Source organism: Carlito syrichta, unplaced genomic scaffold, assembly GCF_000164805.1.
Source record: "Carlito syrichta isolate Samal-C Ts95f unplaced genomic scaffold, Tarsius_syrichta-2.0.1 Scaffold301855, whole genome shotgun sequence".
Lineage (NCBI taxonomy): Eukaryota > Metazoa > Chordata > Mammalia > Primates > Tarsiidae > Carlito > Carlito syrichta.
Window position 1 is genome coordinate 56379 of NW_007245951.1, and position 19853 is coordinate 76231.

Sequence of the window (19853 nt, forward strand, 5' to 3'; positions counted from 1 at the left end):
AGTGAGACTCCAACTCAAAAAAAAAAAAAAAAGAGTACATGCCAGTTACTTTGCAGAATTCCCCTTGATTTTGATTTGTCTGTTGCTTTCTTATGAGCAGCTTCAGGTTATGCATTTCTTGCAGTAAACAGTAGAAATTGTGTGTGCTCAGCACATCGTAGTGGATGTGCCTGATGTCACTGGTCCAACACTAGTGATTTTGTTAAGATGGTATCTATTTTTCATAGGCATTTTTTTTTTTTTGAGTTGGAGTCTCACCCCATTGCCCAGGCTGGTGTTCAGTGGCATGCTCACGGCCACCCCAGCATTGACCTGCTGGGTTCCGGCGATCCTTCCACCTTAGCCTTAATATCAAGGGTATTTTGATATAGCAGTGTTTTGACTGCATATAAAAGATGGAATTCATCCCTCCTTTAGGATCCAGCATCTTCTCATCATTACATGATCTTCATACTTGTCTATTATTGGAAAAGAACAAAGTCTAATGAGTCTAAAAGCAGTGGAGATTGAGCCCTCTTATCGTGTAGGCTTGGGGCTTGGGTCTTCTGGGTCCGCTCATGCTGATGTGTCCTCTGAAGGCCCGCGGCAATGATAGGCAGCCCATGGAAAGACCAGTGGGATCTCATGGCCCAGGATTTAGTAGGTGCTCAATCAATGTTTGTTGAAATCTTAGTGGTGTTTTTTTTTATTTTAGCATCAGGGTCTCTGTTGCCCAGGCTGCAGTGCAGTGCCACAATGTGCTCACCACAGCCTCAGCCTCCTGGGCTTAGGTGATCCTCCCGCCCCAGCCTCCCAGGTAGCTGGGACTACAGTCATGAGCCACCATACCTGGCTCATTTTTCATTTTTGTAGAGATGAGATCTCATCACATGGCCCAGGCTAGTCTCCAACTCCTAGGCTCAAGCAATCCTCTTGCCTCAGCCACCGACGTGTAGGAACTACAGGCATGAGCCTGCTGAAATCTCATGGTTTTCAAGAGCCTAGGGAAATAGTGAAAAAGGAAGCAAGCTGCTAAGAGCACCAGCTCAGGAGATGCGAATTGGAGACCAACTCCCTACGAAAAGGTTGCACTAAAGAAGTCTTCCTTCCTCTCTGCCCCAGGGCTCTGCCTCTGCTCAGCAGCATGGACAGGCCTTGTTTGGGAAAACACAACCTCCTCCGTTTAGCACAATGATCTTTCTCTTCACTTTTTCTTTTTTTTTTTTTTTTTTTTTGAGTTGGAGTCACACTCTGTCGCCCAGACTGGAGTGCAGTAGCCACTCCCGGCACCGCAGCCTCGACCTGCTGGGCTCCGGCGATCCTTCCGCCTCAGCCTTCCGAGTCGTCGGAATTACAGGCGCGCGCTACCACGCCCGGCTGGCTTTTTGATTCATTGTAGAGATGAGGTCTCGCCAAGTTGCCCAGGCGGGTCTCGAACCCGTGGGCTCAGGCAGTCCACTCACCTCAGCCTCCCAAGGCGTGGGATGACAGCCTGAGTCACCAAGCCCGGCTCCTCTTCATCTTTTCATGTGCCACGTATGACCTTGAGAAAAGAAGACTTGTTAGATAACTTCCAGATGAGGAGCTTGCAACTCCTTTGGAAGCAAAGCCACCGAGCACCGAAAATTAAATTTAATGAGCTGGTCTGCAGTTTTTTGTAATTTAGTTCTAGCCCCTGAGCACTTAGAATATCTGCTGAGAGAGACACAGTGTGGGTGAGCCGGATTCTGCCCCTGCCCTGGGGCTCTTGCCAAGGGAATGAGGCCCTTTTGGGTGCTGGTGCTGTCCTCGGCCACCCAGGCTGGCTGGCGGCCTCCTTGATGTAGGTGGAGCATCTGCTCCAACTGGGGTCCCTCCCATGCCCCCTCTGGTGGACGTTGGCCAGTCCACATTGTTCAACACCCGCACCGGGAAGCAGCCCCCCACCCAGGACTGAGCCTGAGTCCCTTCCTGTCACTATCCTGTGTTCTCGGGGTCCTTGGATGAGGCTCCGCTCATTCCTTGTCTTGCTTTCTTCTGTCTCAATGAAGCAGTCTCCTCGCTTGTGATCCCAACACTTTGAGAGGCCGAGATGGGAGGCTCTCTTAGGAGTTAGAGGCCACCCTAGGCAACATAGCAAGACCCTTGTCTCTACCGGAAGAAAAACCATTTTTTAAAAGCAGTCTTCACTTCCCTAGGACCCGAGTCCAGCAGAGCCAGCCTCACTCAGGGGACTGCAGCTCCCATTCCTCGACCTGTGCCCTTTCCAGACCCTTGACCCCTCTGCCCCAGGGGGCAGCCCAGGGGTTCCTGGGGGTCTGGTTTTCAGACCCTGCTGCCAGTGCCACCTCTCACATCCCCACTCAAAGGAGCCATTTTTCTGGAAGCCCCACCCGCTCCCCAGGTGGGGAGGGAGGCGCAAAGGCCTGGAGGGAAAAGAAAGCCCTGCTCCTCCATGTTACGGGAAGTGGACTCCAGTCTGGATGACAGAGTGAGACTCCAACTCAAAAAAAAAAAAAAAAAAAGGAAAATGCTTCATTGTGTGTGTGGTCAGAGGCCCAGACCTTCCTCCCTGCCTCCTTTCTCGGCCCCCTGGGGACCTACAGTGCAGCCAGGGGACAGCGGAGGCCCTGGACCTCCCAGCAGCCTCCTGCTCCTGGTGTGTGCCGGAGGCGGTGGGACAGGAGCCCGCCTTCCTGGGACGCCTCCCTCTTCATCCCAGCAGGGAGTGTTCACATGCTTCCACTTTACACTCAGGATGCTTGCTCGGGAGCTGGAACCCAGGGACTGCGGGCTGGGGCCCTTGTGGGAGACAGAAAAGGCTCTGTACCTGGGCTTCTCCGTTGTGGTCCGGTCGACCTTTGGGACCAGCTGTTCCTGGGCATTTTAGGACGTTTGGCAGCTGTCCCCCGACCTCCACGCCTTGATGCCAGGAGCATGTCCTCCCCAGCACGGTGACAACCCAGTCTGTCTTCAGACATTGCCAACCATCCCCTGGGGGTTGACACCTCTGCTCTACACAAACCCACATGCCTTACAAATAAGTAGTATTGCAGTATAAAAGTAATACATGCATATAGAGAAATTTTAGGAAACAAAGCAATATCTCAAGAGGAGGCTGGGCCAGGGCAGTGGCCTGTCATCCCAGCACTTTGGGAGGCCGAGGCAGGTGACTCGCTTGAGCCCAGGTGGTCTAGACAGTCCTCAGCAACATACTGAGACCTCGTCTCTCCAAAAAAATAAAAAAAATTAGCCAGGCGTGGTGTGGCACACACCTGTAGACTCAGCTACTCAGAAGGCTGAGGTGGAAGGATCACCTGAGCTCGGGAGGTCGATGCCACCCTGAGCTGTGATGGTGCCACTGCCCCCTAGCCTGGGTGACACAGTGAGACCCGACTCAAACAAATACATGCATACGTACATAAAACAACCAAAAAGGGCCATGGGGTTTCTGCTTGCTTTTCCACATGTCTGCAGCCACATTTTTTTAACAGGGATTTTTTTCAGGATGAGACATACAAGGGGACATCATACAGGTAAAGTTTGGGCCTCCCTCTGGTCCCCACTTTGCCTAGTGTGTGGTCAGGTACCCTTAGTGATGTTATGCGCCGCCCCCCACCCCAGGCTGGCCATACCTCACTACTTCCAGTCCCTTTCTTACAGTATTATGATAGCTGTTCAAGGTCTGCTTATAGGTGAGAACATGTGATACTCCGGTCTTTGTTTTGTGATAGATCACTCAATATGATCAACTCTAAATTGTAGCTGCACTTTATACACTGTGTCGTGCTGTTCATTTTCTGCCTACCTTTGATATGAAGTAACTGCTCTCACGCTTACTGAGTAGTGTGCTGTGTGTGTGTGTTCTCACCATCCTCCTTCTGCTCTGCTCTCTTCGTGGCCATGGAAATTGGCTGTGGACTTTTTGCATCCAGGGGGGCAAACCCAAAGCACAGACCGCCCTCGGGGTACACTGGAGGGGGCCGGCCTCCTCTCCCTGAGCTCCTGGAACCCCAGGGACCCCAGCAAGTATCGATTTCCTGGCTTTCAAGGTATCTTGAACCGTTCATGCCCCCTGAGTAGTAGGGAACGTCTCTGTATGTTTGGCTGAGTCCTCACGTTCCCCCGAACAGGACTGTCACTCATGTGTGTGGTGGGGGAGAATGGGCGTTTCAGAGCCTGCATGCGCAGCTGTGTCTGCGTTATTTGCCACTTTTAGCTGTGTCTATGCACATCTGAGGCAGCACTTTCTGACATGTGGCCAGATGCCATGGAGAACAGGGTGTGCGGGCGGGGAGCCCTCAAGGAGGGTGAGATCTCAGGCTCGGAAGTGCCTCCCCTCTTGTTATTCATGACCACAGGCAGGAATCCTATTATTGCAGGCACCAAAACGCATCATGGAGTGGTGATGAGTTTGGCAGGAAAGACGGAAGGTCCACCTGTGCCCAGAGTGAGGGAAGGGAGGACAGCCAGCCTGAAACCCTATGTGTCTGTCCTCCGCCTGGAGGGGTGTCAGCCGTAGCCCAGCCCTTTCGCTGAGCCCACAGCCCTTGGGGTCTGGCCTTAAGGGGAATGTTTTTTTTAAAAAAACTTGATTGCTACTTATTTTTTGAATTATGGTAAAATATATGTCACGCAAAGTTTACCATCTTAATTGTTTTTTTTTTGAGTTGGAGTCTCACTCTGTCACCCACGCTGGAGTGCAGTGGCCGCTCCCGGCCACCGCAGCCTCGATCCGCTGGGCTCTGGCAATCCTTCCGCCTCAGCCTTCCGAGTGGCCGGAATTACAGGCGCGCACTACCACGCCCGGCTGATTTTTTGATTTACTGTAGAGATGAGGTCTTGCCAAGTTGCCCAGGCGGGTCTCGCGGGCTCAGGTGATCCACTCACCTCAGCATCCCAAAGGTGGTATGCCTCTTATAGAGAGCACAGGTTGAGCCACCGAGCCCAGCTTAATGGTTTTTAAGTGTGCAGTCCAGTGGTGTCAAGTGCACGCACACTGTTGTGCAGCCATCACCCACCATTCGCTCCAGAACCCTTTTATCTTGCAAAACTCAAACTCTGTCCCCATCAGGCACTCACTCTCCCCTTTCTCCAACCCTCGCCCCGGACACCCCTCGCCCCATTCTACTTTCTGGCTCTGTGGGCTTGACGCCTCTCGGTCCCCGTCCCTCAAGTGAGCGGAATCACACGGTGTTTGTCCTTTTGTGCCTCGCTTGTCTTGCTGAGCATGATGTTCTCAAGACTCCTCGCGGGGGTGTGGGTCAGAATGTCCTTCCTTTTTGAGGCTGAAGGACATTCCGCTGGGGAGATTTCATCTGGTTTCACCCTTCAGCAGACCCCTGGGTGGCTTCCTGCCATGAACACAGGTGTACAGACATCTCCTCGACACTCTGCTCTCTACGTCTTGAGTGTGGGGGTTCTGAGTTTCCTACATTGAGAACCCGCCATGACATTTTCCACAGTGGTTGCACCACTCTGCACTCCTGCCAGCCACGTGCCAGGTTCTGATTTTTCCACATCCTTGTCGGCACTCGATGTTTTAGGTTTTTGTTACCAGCCATCCTGATGGGTGTGAGGAGCATCTCACTGTGGCTTTAGCAGGAATGATCTTTTGCACCTGTGTTGTGCTTTGCTTTATTATCCCAAAGCCCCTTGGTCTGTGCGTGGACGTCCACTGTTCTCTTGGAGGCAGGCGTTGCTCATGACACACCCCTTGGCCTGTGCTTGGACGTCCACTGTCCCCTTGGAGGGGGGCACTGGCGCATGACTCCACTGCCAGGTGTTCCATGCTGACCCCACGTCCTCCGGGCACGCGAGGCTTCCACTGCACGCTGGGTCCACTCTCACCCTCGACCTCACACAGGCTGCTTCATCTCTTCGGTCTCAGGTTCCATCCATCCATCAGAGCCACAACAACCCCTGTTGCACAAAAAGGTAAACATAGGCTGAGCTGTAGAACAGGGCCGGCCACTCAGGAAACACCCCGTAAGTGTCGGTCGTGGTTGTTACGGCTTTGCAGTCTCCTTCCTGTGGCCTGTCATGGCCTGGTCACCAGCTTAGAGCCACCGTCTCCAAATGCACATGTCTTCTTGGCAGTGCCTCTCGGGCTCCACCCTCCTTCCGCTCCGCCTCAGGCCTTCCCAGACCCGGTTGCTCACACCCACCCCTGCGAGCGTGCCCACCTCCTCCTCGCTCCCCAGGGCTTCCTGGAGAAATGCCACATTCCTGTTCCTAAGTCACTTTCAACGTATTTTTCCCTGGCTTCAAAAGCTACTGTGGCTCCTGGTAACCAGTTATGTCTGCTGCCTGGTGTTCCTGTTTTTATTTACGGGTTTCAGTTTTAATTTGTTGGAGGATAGTATGCCTCTTATAGAGAGCACATAGCTTAAGTTCACTGGAGTTCTACGTATGCATGCACCGAGTAACTGTCACCCGGATCAGAACATTCCAGACTGAAGAAGGACCCTGTGCCCTTCCAGCGAGGCACACCACTCCCCCCAGACACTGTCCTGGCTATTCCCACACTCCTTGCATGGAATCAAGAGCATTCTGACCACCTCCCCCCAAAATCCCTTTTGCTTTTCTATGGTCAATAGCCTTTCCCAGACTGCCCCAGACAAACCACCGTACTTTCTGGCTCTATCATTTTGCCGTTTCCAGTGTTTCATATAAATGGAATTTCAGTGTAAGATCTTTCATGTCTGCCTTCCTTCACCTGCATAATGCTCCGGGGGTTTCCCGAGTTGTTGCATGTCAATGCTGGTAGGAATGCAGAGTGGCACAGGTACTTAGGGAAGCAGGTAGGCCATACAAAGTGAAATACAAATCTGCCATATGAGCCAGCAACGAAAACTTATGTCCACAGTGTATCCGTGTTCACAGCAGCATTATTTGTAATAGACTCAAACTGCAGCCCAGTTGTCCATCAACTGGTAAACAGATAAGCACTTTTGTACATGCATGCTGCTCATACTATCCAGCAACAAGAAGGAATGGACTGAAGTGAACCACAGCTACAAGCCACAACAGGGGCTAGTTTCTTGCTTTATTTTAACAATAATTATTTTTGCTTTATTAAGACAATAGATGCTTATTATACTAAGTCAAGTAAGATCGAGGTATAGAAAGAAAAGATAAAAGTAACTACTGTTCATGGCTTGCCACATTATTTTGTATTTACACATGGATACACACACACACACACACACACACACACACACACACACACACACACACACACCAGCTCTCCTTTTATGTTACACATGGGAATTGGACCACACCCATGACTCCACAATTTCCTTTTTTCCTGAATGACAATGACTCCTTCTTGAATTAAGGAGGTAGCTTTGGGTCTCCGTCCTTGTTCACAGCCACCCGTCACTCTGGCTACAGGATCCCACCGCTGATTCTGGGCTTGCTTTGTTTTGCGGGTCGGCAGCACTGTGGACTCTGCCAGCCCTGCATGCTCCTGTGCGGGGCTGACTTTCGAAGGAGTGCAGGGGACTTTGGAGGGTCACACTCTAATGTGTGGTTGAGGACAGCGGCCTGTTCTTCACAACTCTGCAGCGCCGAGTGTTATTTATGCCGTCCATTTTTACCAGTTTTGTCATCAAGACAATAGTTGTTGTTCTCCTTTGAAGGTTTTTTTGTGTGCAGAAAGGTGAACACCTTTTCACACCTGCTTGCCGCTGGTTTCATTTGCTTTTTTTGTGAGTTGCCTGTTCACATCACTCACCCATTTTTCTATTGAGTTGCTTATTTATTTAAAAAATCAATTTGTAGGTGTTTTCTGCATATTTTATATGTGCAAGAAAGATTCTGCCAAGCCATTTAAAAAATGTTTATTACAGTGCATCTGTCGATCATTCCATCATGACTTGTAGTTTTTCTGTCTTTTTTCAGAAAATCAGCCTCACTGTAGATCAAACTGATTGTCTGGTATTTTCATCTATCCTACTTTTTATATTTGGGTTTTTAATTCACCTGTATTAAGATACCCAATTAGGTCAAAGTCTCCTGCTATATTGAAATGTTACCTGATGGTGCGTTCAGTTACCACATGTGCTTGGTTGTCTCTGAACCTTTGGCTTCAGTCCATCATGCTTTTTCCCCACGTGCTGTAACCTGCCGCTTGGACTTTGGTGGCGTTGTGGTCATGTGTGCTACTTGCAAGCCATGCTACCCCTTGCTATTTTTTCTTGTTGGTTTTGAAAATTTTCTTCACAATTTTCAACATTTCTTATGCACTCTGACATACTATTAGGTATAAAAAGACCGCATTAGGATTATAATTATAATTGAATTAATAGATTTATTAATTGAGGGGGAATTTGCTTTTTTTATTTTAGAGACAGGTCCTCACTCTGTCACCCAGACTGGAACGCAGTGGCACAACCATAGCTCACTGTAGTTTCCATTTTCTGGACTCAAGTGACCCTCTTACCTCAGCCGCCTGAGTAAGCTGGGACTCCAGGTGTGTACCATCACGCCTGGCCACTTTTTAATTTTTTTAATTTTTTGTAGAAATGGGTTGCCCAGGCTGGTCTTGAGCTCCTGGGTTCAAGTGATCCTCCTACCTCAGCCTCCCAAAGTGCTGAGATCCCGGGCATGAGCCACCATACCTGGCCAGAATGTGCATGTTTAATAATGTTCCGTCCTTACAACTGGGGATGCGGTGTGAATCTCCACGTATTCAGGTCTTGCCTTAGGACTCTCAAGAAACTGTTCTGCTGTTCTTCACGCGGGTGGGCCCTGCCTTGCCCCTGCATCTGAGCAGTCTTGCCGGGATGTGCTTCTCTCCCCAGCCAATTCCACTTCTCCTGTTTCTTTGGACATGGCCAGGCCCTCATATTTGTCCTGGTAGTTCTTATTCCTTAAGTCACCTTGAGAAGGGCTTCTGGGCCCATGTGTATGCTATGGCTACGCTGCTGCTTCCTTGGGGTCCCCAGGCAGGTCCTTCCCCAAGCCTCCCCCCTTCTGTCCACTGCAGCTCCCTCTGGTGTCCCCAGTCCTCCCGAGCCCAGTGGAGCCTTCCCACCATTGCTGTGTGCTTGGCTTCCCCCCTTCAAGCTTCCTCAGCCTCCAGGCCTCCACTCCTAAGGAAGCCCCACCTTGGGGTGGCAGGAAGGTGGTAGGTGTGGCACTGACCTCGGCATCCTTCCTAACAGAGCACCTGGCCAAAACCAGCGGGGGCGGGGGAGAGGGGGCTGGACTGGGTGCAGAGCTACTCTCCAGCTCCCACCCAACGCCGGACAGTCCAGATGGCCTTCCTCCAAGGCCTTGGCACATCAGGCAGCGATCACCTGGACCCCCTGTGTCACTCCTTGTCACTCTGCGCATGCAGCCCCATTTTCTACTGTCACAGAGGGTCCAGTTCAGGGTGGTGTGGCCTTGGCCAGTGATGGGAGCTCTCCAGGCCTCCAGAGGAGAGAGCAGTGGGCAGGAACAGAGTGTTCACACCCAGGATTAGGGCCACGTTGCATCTCCTGCTGTTGTGAAATCAAGCGTGATGCCCAGTGCTGCGCGGCTCGCCGGTGCTGGCGCTCAGGGCCCGTGGGATGTGCATTTGTGCTCTGGGGCGGTGCTCGGGCACCCGGTTGGGGGCAGGCAGGTGTGTTCAGGGCTCTTCTCCAGAGCATTCAGCCGAGGCCCCCCACTCTTGGAGCTCCCCCAGAGAGGCAGGAGGGGAGGGGGAGGCTGGGACAGACTCCCGCAGCGCCCCACGCCCAGGGATGGCTCGTGGAGGCGGGGTCTGCCGCAGAGTTGGGGGCGTGGTCGTTGCTGACATCAGCGCTGCTGGCCGACACGGAATAAACCGGCGTCTCTCTCTTGCCTTGCAGGTGTGCGGCCTGACCGCCCGGGCTCTCCTCCCGGCCCCGCCGGGGCCTCTCCTGGGCCTCGCCGACCCTGGACTTCTGGGGCTTTCTGTGCCCGCCTCTGCGGTGACAGCCTCCCCGCTGCCCCCAGGCTGCCCTCCCTGCCAGGGCCCTGCTCCACCGCGGAGCACCCGCGTTTTCCACCCGCCTCCCGCTTTCCTGACGGCCTTTCTGATGAGGGCCTGGTGACTCCTTCCCTGATATTAAAGACACTTTTTTAAAAAGTAGGCCCATGTGTCTGCGAGTATTTATTTCCAAGGGTTTGTACTTCGGCTTCTCGTGCTCCGTATTGCTCATCTTCTAGCATTTGTTTGCAAATCATCGACATCTGTCGTCGTCTTATGAGGGCTTAAAACGAAGTGTGGACGAGGGAGGACGTTTTGGGCAGCAAAGTGGACCTCCAAAAGACGCAGGTGTGTGGGGCCCCAGACCCTCCTGCGCCCACTGGCTGCCTGGCTTGGGGCCGCCCCCGGCCTGTCCAGTCCCTTCAGGGGCAGGGCAAGTGCTCCCAGGAGGCCCCAGCTGCGGGGGGCTGAGGGGGCACTGCCCGCACAGTTTGGTGTGGGATGGGAGGGTCCTGATTGCTCTTCTCTGCTCTGGGTCTCCCAGAGAGTTTCTGCAGAATTTCTGAGTCTCGCAGAGAATGTGTGGATTCCTAGCGTGGGGGCCGATGCCGCCGTCACACCACGGCAGGGGGTCTTTTATTCAGGAATCAGGGCCACGTGGCTTAGGCTCCTTGGGTTAAACAGCTTCTGGTATTCGTAATGATGACCATTTTACTATATTGTGCTTGGCTTTGTTGGCGTCTCTGTGATGGAAAATAGGAACATTCGTTTGCCTTTTATGTCTACCGTGAACTTCCAGGGTATGTGCACCACAGTGGAGGTTTCTAGAGGCCTTCCATGTGTACGTGTGTGTCCGTGTGTGTGCATGGTGGAAACAGGTGGCCATGAGGAGGACACGGGGTCACCTGTCACCGCATATGTCCATGTGCACGCGTATACCTGTGTGTTTATACATGCGTGAAATCTATCTGGGATGGTGTGTTGGCCTCCAGCGGCTGGATCTCTTCTATCCGTTCTGAAGGACCCATGTGCACGCAGCTTTGACTTGGGTATTGTGTGCCATAAGGGACATGCTTATAGAATACACAAGGGTCTTAGCCTGTTTCCTGGCTCACAGCTCCCAAAGCCCTTGGAATTTCCAAAACCATATCTTTTTCTGGACTAATGAGATGACTGGTGGCTCAAGGTCCCTAGGAAGCTTCAGGATGGGCTGGTCACCAGAAACCCAAGGCAAGATTAGAGGGGCGGAGCATTCAGCTCCACCTCCAAGCTCCAGGGAGACTGAGCTGGTCACCAGTGGCCAACGATGTAGTCAGTCGTGCCTTCGTAATGAAGCCTCCATAAAAACCTGGTAGGACAGGGCTTGGAGAGTCTGGACAGCAGAACAGATGCGGGTTCCTGAGGAGTGCTCCAGGGAGGGGACAGATGCCCCGCCCCTCCCCCAGGCCCTACCCTACGCATCTCTTCATCAGCATCCTTTGTAATATTCTTTATCATAAGTCAGTTATGTGTTTTCTTGAGTTCCGTGAGCCGCTTTAGTCAATTAATCAAATTCAAGAAGGGGATGATTACGGGAACTTTGATGGATAGCCAGTCAGTCGAAAGCACAGGTGAAACCACCTGGGGCTTGCAGTTGACTCCAAAAGTGGGGCGTAGTCTTGGGACCGAGCCCTCACCCTGTGGGGTCTGACATATCTCCAGGTAGGGAGCGTTGGGGTTGAACTGGGGGACACCCTGATGGTGTCAGCTGCAGAGGTGACTGCTTACCTGAGTGTGGAGTGGGAGCAGAGAACAGGCAGCTTGTTTTTTTCCTTGGAGATATTGATGATGGCGGCATTGATAGTTAATTGGTATTTGCCCCACACCTGGCTCTCGTAATGCTGAGATTTGTGGATTCATAGATGATGTCACTTAACCTCATGGAAAGCCCCCGAGGTAGGTTTGATTGTGAATTCCTCATGCAGACCCAGGCATGGTGGTGGGGCAGAAGCCCCCGTGTGTAAACCCAGGACCCTGTAAGTACAGAAACTTCATCTGTATTTATGGTCACTCCCCATTGCTTGCATGACCACCTGAGCTCTGCCTCCTGGGCGCAGAGGGGCAAGGGTCTTCTTGAGGAAGGGACAGTATGTTGACTCCTGGCCAGGTAGAGGCACTGGATGGCATTTCCATGGCTCTCACACAGGGGCTGTGTTACGGATCCTGGCGTGTTAAGAACCGGGCGGCACACCAGGAGGTGAGTTACAGCTGCTCCATCACTCGTGTGATCGCTGGGGCTTCGTCTGCTGTCAGGTCAGCAGAGGCACTAGATTCTCATGGGAGCGTGGACCCTATAGTGAACTGCGCATGCAGAGGCTCTGGGTTGCGTGCTCCTTATGAGAACCTAAGGCCCAATGGCTGACACATTTCCCCCATGGGAAAGTTGTCTTCCATGAAACGGGTCCCTGTATGGGGGGGGTGGATGCCCCCGGGTCCTTATTTTGCAGAGTCAGTATGCGTCTTTGAGCAGTGACTTCAGCGTTGCCTTCCTGGGTCTGTTTCCCAGGAAAGCCTTGCAGGAAGCTGAGTTAGGCAGAAACACCGGCTGAAGCCCTGTTAGACCGCTGTGTAGAAACAATTCAGACAACATGTCTGGGAGTCTGAGGATTCCCCCTTGGGGCTGCGTTCGAAACCCTCTGCTGTCACTCTAGTGGTCTTCGAGACCCTCATCTGTCCCCTTGCAGGCTCTTGCGGGAAAGGTCTTCTGGGCACGCTTCTCCCTGCCTTGGTGGGCACAGGACGTGCTCACGGAGACTCGCTGAGTTCAGCAGCATGAAGCAGAAGCCCTGGACCCTCGGCCCGAGTCCCGGCCCCAGGCAGGACTGCAGCAGCCTCCGCCCCCTGCCCTGCTGCGATGGGAGCATCCAGCTCTAGGCACGTGACCTTCCCGGCCCACAGTGCCCGAACTCCTTGGTCCGGGCCCTGAGAACCCCTCTACGGGCCGGCGCCCTTCACCTCCCTCCACCACCTCCCAGCCTCCTGCTCTCCTCCACCCCCGTCCCCTGCGCTGCCTTCACTCCCAAGCACCGCCTCTGCCCCGTGGGCTCTTGCTGATTCCACAGCCGTCTCCGGTCTCTGTTCGACCTTGGCCAAAATTAGGCTTAGGGCTGTGGCTCCCCACCTCCTAGGCAAGATGCTCCCGTGTCCCCAAGCCCACGGCCGAAGCACCCCCAGCTTGCGAAGACCTCTCGCCGTGCCCTGCGTGTCCGGACTGCCTGGCCGCCCCTCTGCTCCCTCCTGGCGGTGCAACGTGCGCCCCTCCTCCCCCTCCATCTTCACGTAAGGCCCCCCTTTCTCCTCTGGGCAGGCCCCTGCCATCCACGCGGGCACCCAACTCACAGCGGCGGTCCCTCCCGTTCCAGCCCTCCCCGCTGGGACTTCCTATGTGCTGCCTTCTTCGCTCACATGGCATCGGCCTCTTGCCCCTTAGGATTTCGACTCCACACGCTGCTCCTGTGACATCTGTGGCCTGGTGCTTGAACCCATCCCCGTTCTCATCCCTTCTCTGCGTGGTCTTCTCCATCACAGAGCCCAGGGGCCAGGGGTTCCTTCATGCTGTGACATGGGCCCTGCCTCCAGGCCTTGCTGTGGCCGCTGGTTTGCTTAAGGGCTGAGAAACGCTGAAAACAACAGCAGCTGGCCAGAAGTGGGAAGATCTAAGATGCCGGAGAGCAGCCACAGAGCCCCTGGGCTGGAGTAACCAGGGGCTGCCATGGGGGGACAGAGGGTCCAGATGTGGAAACTCCGCCCTCAGGGCTACAGAGAACCCCACCCAAGCCTAGGAAGGGAGACACTGGCTCAGCCGCCTCCCCTGAAGGACCAGGACTTCCAGGAGGAGGTGCGGCCCCTGGATCCTTTGTGTATGCCCAGGATGTAAACCTGCCCACATTGCCAATAGAGCACCTGTTGGCTGATCCGTAAAGGCGACTCCTGAGGTATGGGGTCCAGGGCCAGCCACTTTCCTGAAGAAGGTCACATGCTTGCAGGTGAGGGCAGCTGGGGAGCGAGGGGTCAGTCGGTGAGTTGCGCTTGGTGGCCCCCTGCGGTGGCAGCTGAGACCTTACTTTGGCTCCATGTTACCGGTGGAGATATTCGGGTCCAGGGGAATTAAGTCGTTTTCTCCAGGGAGCACAGCTAGGGAGACCCAAGTGGACTTTGCACAGAGCCTCACTCTGCCACTGGCCAGCGCTGGTGTCCCAGGTATTCTGCCCTGCCCTGCCAGGAGAGTGTGGGGATCCCAGGAGACTGCTGAGAAAATCGATAGAAGTCAAGTAGGACTCCATGGTATGACATCACAGCGCAAAGGCTAGGGGGCGCTTTTAAGGGCTTTTGTGAGACATGATTGACATAGAACGGACTCTGTGTTTTAACCCATTTCCCGTTTAGGAAAACAGAAGTGCAGCTCACTGCTGTGCTCACTTGATTTTATATAAACACACTCTTTGAGGCTGAAGAAATCTGACTGGCTTTCAGTGTAAAAGTAAAATATAAAAACCATTCTTGGAGTTATTTCTAAACAGAACTTGTCTCTAATCCTAATAAGGATTACTAAAAAAAAAAAAGAGAGAGAGAGAATTACTATATTTTGCAAATGGAAATACAACTACTGAAAACAGAACGTTATCGATAGAATGATGTCATTTGTTTCCAAAGACTTGATATACTAGAGTGATGTGAAAATAAGAATAAAAGCGAGATGTTTTGCAGCAAGCCTTGGGGTGAGTCAGGACTGGGGTCCACACGGTATCTCGGGATAAACGCTGCAGCCTCGAGTGCCACTGGGGAATGTTTTCGGGGCAGACGGGGAGAGGGTTAAATGCCTACAGTGTGCTGAGGTTTGGCGTGTGTCGCCACCACCATACCCTAGTGGAAGAGGGTCTTCACACGCCCAAGAGGCTCCTGTTCCCCACTTCCCGCCGCCTCCTGGAAAGCCTGGTGCTGCCGCTGCCCTGTAGACACATCTGCACTTCCGAGTTTTCTGCGTCCATGGCTCCCACAGCCCCTTGCCCCACTGGCCGCCCTTGCCATCGTGGCGTGTCGGGGGCCCTTCCTGCCGACCTCTCTTCCCTCGTTGGCCTGTCTGCTGATCCGCTCCAGGCAGAGGCTGGGAGGCTGTGGCCCCTGGTTTCCGGTCCTCACGGCTCTGCCATGCACAACCCTGCAAGCTCCCTGGCGGGTCCTGGTTGGTGCTGAGGATTTCAAAGGTCTGACACGACCCCGTGACTCTCAGGTTGCTGAGATTCCAGTTGTGCTGTGGGTGTCCCCGCTGGGGAGAGGTCGGCCCGCCAGGCCCTGCTGTGTAGCCCTGGTCTGCGGCTCTGGGTTCTCTCCCCGGCCCTGGTCCAGGCTCAGGAGCTTGCGGGTTGCCTCGTCTTGGACGTGCCGCTTCACGGCTCTGGGCCTTGATGTCCTTGTCTGTGAAATGGGCGTAAGTGACTCCCACTTCTCGAAAGTGTGAGGGTGCGAGGCCGCGCCCGAGAGCCCTCAGATCCAGGCCCGGCGTGTCTGGTCCTGCGGCGGCCCCTTTCCTTGTGGGTGTGTGTTTCCCAGGGGCAGAGGGCTCAAGGCCAGGTTTGCGCTCGCCACCGAGGAGGCCGAAGTCAGTGCCGCTGGCACTTGATACCCTGTGGGGTGTGGTCTCAGAAGAAGCATCTTTCCACAGAGATAAGCCATTCCTAAAAGCTGGCCATGAAGACCGGTGTGCACAGGGTTTCCATGGGCCCTCGACGCCACGCTGTGTCAGGCGGCTGCATCCAGCTGCGGCCTCTGGAGGCCGGATGCTGTCCCCCTTGAAGCGTGGCACAGTTTGGGGGTTCCTCCCTCGTTGCTCGAGAACCTGGTTCGCTTACAAAGCTGTACCCGAAAGAACATTTGAGGAGGGCGCCTGTCTCCCTTGACAAGTGAGTCAGCCTCAGGAAGCAGTTCATTTGGGAGCAGAAGACTTTTTCTAAGAACTTTAAGAAAGGAAAATTGTTTCAATGAAATGCCAGTCAGAATAAGGCAAGTCCCTGGTATGTTCAGTGAAGATGCTGTGATACCCCTTGTCACCTCACTTGATCTTTATTAATTAATTACAATCCTCAGCATTGACTCAGGAGGGCTTCCCTTTCTTGGCTAATACATTCTTAGTGATCCTAGGAGCTTGTCTTCCATTTTGGGGAGATATATTTCAGCATGGTTAAGGAATCTCTTTTCTAGTTTCCTTACTGGGGTTTTTATCCAAACTTATTGGATACACTCATCTTTTTTGCACCTGTTTAATAATCATCCACCAGTATTTATTTTTGCCTCCTGTGTGTGTGTCTCTGGGATAAATCAAAGACTGAGGCCCAGTATACAGTCTCAGGAGCATTTTGGTATGCTGATCTGCTAAGATCTGAACAATCAGGAAAGTGGCTTTGGTGTCTTACTGGTTTCTTAAGTGGCAGGCGGATTTTGAAATTCACCACTGGGCATGGTGGCTCATGTCTGTCATCCCCGCACTTGGAGAAGCTGAGGTGGAGGATACCTTAAGCCCAGGAGTTTGACACCAGCCTGGACAACATAGTGAGACTCTGTCTCTACCCAAAAAAAAAAAGTTTTTAAATTAGTCAGACATGGTGGTATGCACCTATGGTCCATATACTCGGAAGGCTGAGGTGGGAGGATCATTTGAGCCCTCTGGTACATCTGAGTGTGTTTTGAGTGAACCAACCCAAGGGTCTGTGCGTCTTTTCTTGTTAGGGTTGGGGCCACATGTGTGAAGAGCCCAAATCTCTGCAAACTATCACCAAGTGTCAGTCTTTGGCTGTGACGGTGAAATCTCAGTAGAGGCTTTACTTTGCATTCCTGTGATGAGCAAAGTTGAGAATTTTTCTGTGTTTTCCAGAACTGTGTGTATTTTCTTTCCTGTAAACTCTTCACTCATTTCTCCACGGGGCTTTTGCTGTTTTCCTTACTGACTTACGTTAAGACAATTATCTTGTTGACTGTGAAGTGCTACCATTTTTTCTTGTGCATATGTTTTTATTTTTATGCGATGGAGTGTGTCAATATTTTTCTTTTGTGGTTTCTGAATTTTGTATCATCCTTCCTCTCAAAGATAATTTAAAAATATTCTTCCCAGTTTCCTTTTAGGACTTTTGTGCTTTGGTTACAAACAAATTTAATTTGCGATTCATCTAGAATTTATTTGCATGTAAGGCGAGAGATAGGAGCCCGACTTTGTTTCCTGCTGGGTGACAGCTCAGTGAAATGCATGTCCTGGCTCCTTCAGTGCTGATGCGTCCCCTGTGTGACACAGGGGTCTCTCTTTGTTGTTTTTTCATGAAATCTATCTAAATCTGCTGCTATTTGTATCTGTTTGCTCGTTGCCTCTCCTTCTACCAAAATATAAACCTACGAGGGCAGAAATCACTCAACTCTTCTACATTTTTTAAACTTTTTTTTTTGAGTTGGAGTCTTACTCTGTTGCCCAGGCTGGAGTGCAGTGGCACAGTCATGCCTGTTGCAGCCTCTACCTGCAGGGCTCAGGGCAACCCTTCCTCCTTAGCTTTTAGAGTAGCTGGGACTACAGGCATGTGAAGCATGCCCAGCTAATTTTTTAATTTATTGTGGAGAAGAGGCTTCGCCATTTTGCCCGGGGCTGTCCTTGAACTCCTGGGCTCAGGCAATTCTCTCACCTTGGTCTCCCAAAGTGCTGAGCCACTGAGCCTGGCCCTTTTAAGTTGTATTAATTGTAAAGTGTGTGTGTGTGTGTGTGTGTGTGTGTGTGTGTGTGTGTGTGTGTGTGTGTGTGTGTCTGGGGCTTTGGGGTGGGCTGTGGTGAGACAGAGGAGGAGGTGGAACGATGGTGCCACATGGCTGCAAAGGGTCCAGTTCTAAAATCCTATATTCCAATGAAGAAGTTGTTCGCTGTGAAAGGAGTTGGCTCCACTGATGAGTATCAGCTAGAAGAGAGGAAAATGATCAGATCACAAGGCCAACAAGCATCTGCCCTGGGGCAGGGCTGGGTCTGGCTGCTTTCAGGTGTCCACAGAAGTTGCCAAATGTTCCATTTTCATATTAGCTGAGCTCTGAGGTCATGACTTGGCTTACTAAAATGGGGCCACACTGAACAGAGTGTCAAGAAGCAATCTCTGTTATTAAAAACAGGGTAAATTTGGTACCTGGGACTCAAAGGAGGACCCAGTGGAATTACACAAAGAGAAATAATAATTGCTAAATGAATAAATTGAAACAGTATACTGCTCACTATAATGCACTGTGCTCACCCAGTAAGGAGGGAAATTAGACTCTGGAGTTAAAGACAGTTATTCCAGGCATCCAAATACTGCAGTTATTAATAGCTATGCCACGTTTCTATTTCAAACAGAAATAGCTGCCATCAGCCTGGTTGAAATGAGAATTCACACACACGTGTTATCGTATGAGCATAAGAAATGAATTTATGCCGAGGATGATGGGAGAGCATTTTTCTGAAAAGTAGCTTGATTTGGAAACCCCTTTGGGGATTCTGAAGACTCACACGTGGGATTCTTGGGGCTTTCCTTGAGTACACAGCTCCGAGAAATTTCTGAAACTTCTTATGCTTGCAAATGTGCCCTGGGACTCTTGCCTGCCTTTCTGTGCGAAACAGTATTGGATAGAACTGTTGATTATTTGCAGGGCTTTGCAATTCCTTCTTACTGGGAAGGTGCCGTTTCTGGCTTCTCCCCAGGAGTGGCACAGAGCCTGCCCCTGACAGCTCTAGGTCAGGCCAGCTTCAACGTTTGACAGTGTGTGTCTTTGGGATCACTGTCCTCTGAGTCTGACTTTTTCTCTTTTTTTTTTTTTTTGAGTTGGAGACTCACTCGGTCACCCAGACTGGAGTGCAGTGACATGCTCCCGGCCACAGCAGCCTCAACATGCTGGGCTCCGGGGATCCTTCCACCTCAGCCTTCCAAGTAGCTGGAACTACAGGCGCGCTACCTTGCCCGGCTAATTTTTGATTTGTTGTAGAGATGAGTTCTCGCCAAGTTGCCCAGGCGGATCTCGAAGCCATGGGCTCAGGCAATCCACTTACCTCGGCCTCCCAAAGCGTTGGGATTACAGGCTGAGCCACCGAACCCGGCCTGACTTTTTCTCTTATGCTCCATGTTGGTGGATGGGAAGATAAATCTGGTGCTTATTAGAGGTATTTAGGGAATGAGTCAGGAAAGACACGTCACCATGTCATCTCTTTCTAGCCTGCTGGGACCCTCAGCAATTTAGCGATTTGCTCAGCTGAATATATCACTTCATATAATAAGTACAATGTGGGGATTTCCCTGAGCTGTCTTTTAATTAAACAGATAAAATACAGATACTGGGGTTTATATAGTTTTATAAAGAGACAGCTTGACCTTCTTCAATAGAATTTACTTTTAGGAAGTGCTTGGGATGATACATGATCGATCACTTTGATAGAACCACAGTTGGAATATTATAAAATCAATAGGAGTAGGCACACACGTTGAGAACATTTGCTGCTCTCTTGGCTTTTTCCAAGTCGTGGTGATTCACAGCCTGCCGTTTTCCTGGCATCTGAACTTTTAAAAAAGTCCTTTCCCTGCTCTCTGTGGTGAATGGAATGGCAGTGGGAGGCTTGCCTGCACAGTCGCTGGCTTAATTTAACCCAGACGTATTTCTCCTAAAAGCGTGTATTGTGATGGTGGCGCGTTTTCATCTAGAGTATAGGAATCATTTCCAGAAGTGTTCGGCTTAGAACGTTGCAGGGTGCTTCCAGGGACCCATTACCTTCTTTATCGTGCACCGCCTCCGTGGCCCTGCTGTTTTTTTTTCCTGGGTTCTCCAACTTTCTTCTCCACGTGGGAGTTGAGAAGGTCCCCCAGCTCCTTTCTGGGACCTGGGCTTGGGCCCCCCTGGGCCTGACTCCAGCTGTTTCTCATGAGGG

The 19853-nt window shown here is 51.9% G+C and overlaps 1 protein-coding gene and 1 long non-coding RNA gene across 2 annotated transcripts in view; both read left to right on the plus strand.

Moving 5' to 3' along the window:
• Positions 1–10063, plus strand: part of LOC103257749 — a 19576-nt gene extending 9513 nt beyond the window's left edge. Inside the window, exon 3 of the long non-coding RNA XR_504138.1 lies at positions 9801–10063. This is a non-coding gene — a long non-coding RNA (uncharacterized LOC103257749). The remainder of the gene's footprint in view (positions 1–9800) is intronic.
• The window catches only part of SHC3 (SHC adaptor protein 3), a 137596-nt gene that overhangs the window by 55392 nt on the left and 62351 nt on the right, over positions 1–19853 (plus strand). The gene's annotated exons all lie outside the window — the stretch shown is intronic.